The sequence below is a fragment of the Erigeron canadensis genome, chromosome 8 (genome assembly GCF_010389155.1).
Source record: "Erigeron canadensis isolate Cc75 chromosome 8, C_canadensis_v1, whole genome shotgun sequence".
Lineage (NCBI taxonomy): Eukaryota > Viridiplantae > Streptophyta > Magnoliopsida > Asterales > Asteraceae > Erigeron > Erigeron canadensis.
The window spans coordinates 37254910-37261222 of NC_057768.1; the positions used below are offsets into that span (position 1 = coordinate 37254910).

A 6313-nucleotide genomic window follows, 5' to 3' on the forward strand; every position below is an offset into this window, starting at 1 on the left:
GTGTCAATATGCTGAACCCAAAGTGTCATAGACTCATAGGTTATCATGAAGAAGATAATAGATTTATTAGGGGTCATATATTTATCCAAAATCAAATTCTCTTGTGAAGTATTCATCTTAATCTTAATATATACTATAAGACAGTTGAACTAATGATTTATTAACCAATCAAATAGTTCAATTTCATCAAATTGATTCTCGCTTATGTCATCATTTAGATTAGCTATAAATTAAAAACTCTAATAATCATTATCCAAATATATTATTATATTAGTATTTATTTTTATTTGTACATGATCAAATACATAAACTTGAATGTCAAGTACAGTATCACAAATATGTTTATATTTTAATTCCTAATTATCTTTAATAACAATATCAAATTATGAGTACAACTGGTTTCAAAAATTCTATAATAGAGAAATTATTGTCGCGTGTGCCAACACTGGTAATAGAGAAACTATTTGCAAAGTATAACACTTAGAACTGTATACGTTCAAAAATATAATCTTTTATGAATTAAATGTATGAACATTTAATATTGATAATATCGTAAACCTCGTGTCTAGTGTTGGACACGGGTCTAAAATCTAGTTGATATTATATACGATCAAATAGGGTTTGTAATGCCTTAGAAAATTTAGTGTTTTTGCAAATACATGTTAACTACACTAAATGACTGCTTGCATTTAGTAAGATGTAATTACTAGATTTTCGTTTACGTTTGTTGTCATTGATGAAGTTCTATTACTGCTGATATTTACCAATAAACTAAAACAGAATTGAGATGTTTTTAAAACGACACGTGCCGTAATCCTTGAGCGACATGTGTCCTTTTAATTTATTTTATTAAATTAGTTTTTTTAATTGTATATGGATTCAATTTCTTTATAGAGTTAGGATGAAAGTCTAACTCTTGGCTTATAGATACAAAACTCATGATAAACTTATTTGATTGATCGTTTTCACATTAATAAAATTGTGTCTTTCACTTTCTCAATTATTCAACTCTTATTACTTATATTACTTAAAATAAGTTATTAACATGACTTTAAAATTTTGAATTTACGATCAGAATCACAAGGCTATTTGCCGTCATCAACTATGCTTACAAGTTTCGATTTTGATGTGATCTTAAAAATTTTAGGTAAATCCAAAATTTTAACTAAACATATATTATATTATCATTACTGTTTATTATAATTTAGTTTCAATCATCGGTTTACTTTAACCAAAGTTTATTTCATACCTACGGATCAAGGCATATTCGAATTTGTTTATAACACAATCTATATATCTACTGTACATCGTACGGGTATTAGGACTAGTGTGTGTGTGTGTGTGTGTATATATATTAGGTATTTTACCCCGCACGATGCGTGGCTAGTTAAAAAGGTTAATTTATACATTAATAAATAGGTATTCTATAAGTTTATTATGTGGAAATTGATTATGTTATAGTTAACTTTTTTGACATGTCAATATTACAATCACTCAACCTACCGTAGTTATTAAACACTTCTTTTGAGAACATTTACCCTAAGATATTTTGATATCATCAACAACACTATTTGTGTAAAAATAAATCAAATGTAAATCGATAATGTAGCATGTTATCTATTCATCAAACTTAATAATAATATATATGTACAAAGCAAAAAACTAAGCATGACAACAATATAGTCATATAAGATATACATAAATACAATACAAAAAGGTAAAAAATAAATAATAAGATAAATAAGAGAAAATCATATAATTTTTGTTTTCAGTTATGTTTAAGAGATGAAGAAAATACCTTATGTAATTACTGAAAAAAAATAATCCTAAACATAACTAAAAAATAAAGTATTTTTATGTATGTCAATCAAGAAACTCATTTGTAAAACTCTAAGTAACTATTATTATCATTATATAATAGACTTTGTTTTGTGCCTAGATAACAACTAATTTTGATTGCTTTATTTTATGTGTTTTGGCCAAGAGAACGAAGGAGAGAAACAACATGATTGTTTTATCGTATATTTTTACAGAAAACAAAAACAAATATTTGTTAACACAACCAAACTTTAAGATGAAAAGTAATGTCATTCTGGTTACAAAAACCAAAACAAAAGCAAAAAAATTATTGTATTACCATGAAGATGTATATGTTACAAATTCATAAAATCATCCATTAAAAGAGGTGAAATCACGAAAAAGAATACGTACATGCTTCTAAAACTTGTTATTATATTATATAATATATTATATATTATGTTAACATTAACAATCCTCCTATGTAGATTTTTTTTTACGACTGGTATTACAAACCATTTGATTTGGCTTCTTTTGATTTTGATTTCGAAGGATTTTATATATTTAGGTTTAGGTTATTTAACATACTATATCAATAAATATATTTCAGTATACACTGTCAAGTTTCGTAAGATACAATAATATCTTTGTCTAGATTTTCTTTGATAATATATTTTATTTTGTTATATAAAATATATTTATATTATTATTTTATTATATTGTATATAAATATTTGAAAAAAATATGGAGGCGATACGTAAGAAAATTTCTATGTGGTAAAGTCTAAAAATATTTTTAAGTTGAGTTGGATGGCTTTATAAAGCTAGGATTCTTACTGTTTTATTAGTTGTATAGATAGATAGATATTGAATAAAATTTCTTTTGTTACTTAAGAATAATTAATCCACAATGTTAAATTTTTAAGGTTTTAGGTTAAATTTTAAATATATGAGTTAGATTGATTGATATTTTTCAAAAAGGTAAATGATCTACAATTTGTCTACTTTTTAATATCTCGTATCTACATACTTGATAGTTGATTAATATTCCACTAAACAATACTGTATTAGATAAAGCCTCAATATCAATATTCAACTTTGAATAAATTTGGTGATCTTACATTAAAGACTTTAAGGAAATCCTGAGAAACCCAACTTAACTGGCCAAACACAATTTGCAACCAGGTCTTTAATATTTTAAAAGTTAGTTGCAAACTCACTTGAGTACGTAGAGCCCATTTTATCAATTACCATTTTCATCTCCAGATTCATAATTTGATCAAAATAACTTATTAAACTTCAAATGAAAATGTTTGGAGTTAAAACCTTAGTAATAACTTTATTCTTACATGTAATGTTGGCCTCGATGGCAACTGAAGCTGCATCCGGCAATAAGGTTAAACGTATTAAGCCTCCTAAACCCATGAAACCAGTACAAGAGCTTTTAGCGTGCAAGAGTCGCAAAAGCAGGTGTTTCATGAAGCGTATCAAGTGTCCGGCTGAATGTCCTAAGGTTAGACCAAAGAACCCAAAAGACAAAGCGTGCAGTACTTCCTTGATTGTTACTCACCCAAATATATGTGAGGCCGTATGTAAATGTAAGTAAGAAACTTGAATTTTACATGCGAAATGCAATTGTTATCTCTCAAAATATTATCATTTGCAACTAATTATATAACTTTTCTCCTTCAATAAATTTACCTTTAATATTCGATTAAACCCAATTTTCCTCAGCTCATTTATGTTTGACATATATAGTTAAATTAAGATGACAAATTAACTAATGTAAGGAAACTTATACAAATCTTTTGTGTCCATGTTATCATAGCTAGAAAGCCAAATTGCAATGGACCTGGAGCAGCCTGCTACGACCCACGATTCATAGGTGGAGACGGTATCGTATTCTACTTCCATGGGAGGAGCAACGAGCATTTTAGTTTGATATCTGATTTCGATCTCCAAATCAACGCACGTTTTATTGGACTTAGACCCGAAGGTACGTAGAACTCGCGACTATACATGGATCCAAGCGTCGGGTCTCAAGTTTGGTCAACATAATTTCACCTGCCTTGAAGCAACAAAGGCCGAAAAATGGGATGATAATGTTGATCACCTTAAGTTATCATTCGATGAAACGGAATTGATCATTCCAGAAGGCCATTCTTCTGATTGGAATTCAATAGAAGGAGATATAGAAGTGGAAAGGACTTCACCAACCAATAGTTTAACTATTAATATACCGGATCATGCTGAAATATCAGTTAATGTAATTCCAGTATCAGAAGAGGATAGTAAGATACATAATTATCAGATTCCTGAAATAAATAGATAGTTTTGCTCATTTGGAAGTACAATTCCGATTCTTTGGCGGGTTATCGTCTCATGCATGTTGAAGGGATTCTTGGCAGAACTTATCGACCGGATTTTGAGAATCCAGCAAAACCAGGAGTGGCAATGCCAGTCGTTGGTGGCGATCACAAGTACAGGACTAACTCACTTCTTGCAAGCGATTGTACGTGCTCTTTGTGTGTTCTCTCCTGATAATATAAAGAGTGAACATGAGTCCCTAAAAATGGATTATGGAATGCTTGACTGCAAAGGTGGAGGGAATGGAATTACATGCAAGAAATAAGTATCTTCTTGCATATATTGCTTAATTAATCTATCTCTTAATGGTTCTTAATTCCTGGTATTGATTGATTAATTTGTGCTTAATTCATATGTATGTGTACGTGTGTTCTTAACTTTTTTTAGATTTGATTAATATTTGTCTTTTCTGGGCTATCTAATAACTCGATATCACCAATATATCATTGTAAAATTGTTGCCTCAAATGAGACAATATGTGTCTTAAATAGTTAAATTGGACGAAAATAAATGTGGATTGAACTAAATGGAAAAACTTGGAGAGCATACTTGGTCCAATTGGCCACAAAGCTGAAAAGTACACTTAATTTAATTATAAATCTAAAATGGGACAAAATTATAAGAGTGTTGGATTAATCGGGTCATTCACGAGTATGGTTCATCGGGTCAAACAGGTCAATGGGCTGCGGGTCAAGAGACTAAAGAGTCCAAGGGTAAAAGGGTCTTTTAACCTTCCAATTGGACGTGTTCCATTGAAGTGTTTTGCTGCAAGTTTAGTTTGTGAATTGGTCTAATAGGTTGACCGAATAATATGGAAACAAACTTGGTGCACTAGTTGAGATCGTGGACCTAGTTTTATAGCATGTGTTTGTTTATTTTCATTATAAATAGGATTAGTCTATTTTGTTTTTTATGTACCCTTTCATTTTAGTTTGATAATAAACAGAAAGTTCAGATCCATACTCTCAATTTATATACTCACTTACATATACGTATATATATAGTGTATTGTGTAAGTTTGAGGGCCTGTGATTTCCAACAAAGAGTTCATGTCAGGGTTAAATTATGGGTTGGTTACCCCATTACATAGTGTTACAGAGGGTTCTCTTGATACATAAAAGTTTTTTATACGAATTACAGATATAACTATACTGACCCCAACTAAGCTTCGCCACAATTTGAATGAATCGAAACTAAAGTGACTAACGTTTTTGGAAGTTGGGCATTGTTGTAGTTTTAGTAAGTTAATTTTCGGCTCTGTTTTGGTACTACTAAGATGATCAGCCCATCTCTAGTTCTTCATTAAGTTTGCTAAATGATTACAATTAGTCATTTTCCGTTTTATTATTTTTAATCTCAACACTAATCTTTGATTTCATCACTCATAATGATAACTTATAATTAGCTCATCCAACTATTAATAATTCCAATCACATTATAATTCAACTTAGTAAGTACTAATAATCCAAATATTATTGGCATAGATAATGATTAATATGACTAATTGGAGTGCCGAAAAACATGTCTAAAAATATGATGATGACACATCTATAATGAATGGTAAAGATTAGGAGAGAACACTCATGATACATGTGTCAAACATTTAAAACATTAGACATATGTTAAGGTCACTATTATCGATCTATTGTTGACCAAAAAATGTTTTAACCTGTTTGCAATGTGATTATAGAATAAACCATTTTAAAAAGATTGACCGGTTGAATCCAAATCAAAGTTTAATTAGTTGGACAATCCAAATCAAGGTTTTATTTTGTCATGTTTCGAGATGGTTTTATAGGAGTAATGTCCAAATTATAACATTAAGGGGGAGGGGATGACTCGGTGAAAGATCGATAAAAGGTTGGTGTGTTTGTAATACCGCCGCCACCCATTAAGTGAGAGAAATCCATAAAGGTTTTTGGTGAAGATTGTTGAGTATAGAGAGAAAGGGAAGATAGAGAGAGACAAACTTATATTTAATTTTATTTTTTTATTATGATATGTCATATGTGTTAGGAAAAAAAAGTTTTTTTTAACTATATGATTGATGGTTGATCACACACACAACGAAAGCTTGAGCTCAAAGGTAAATGTGTTATGGTGGTGTGCAAGATTTATATATTTTCTTAAGAAGCAAATTACTTCTTTCA

At 29.7% G+C, this 6313-nt stretch overlaps 1 pseudogene; it reads left to right on the plus strand.

Moving 5' to 3' along the window:
- The first annotated feature begins 3162 nt into the window (after positions 1–3162).
- On the plus strand, positions 3163–4337 carry LOC122610757 (annotated as a pseudogene).
- The last annotated feature ends 1976 nt before the right edge of the window (positions 4338–6313 follow it).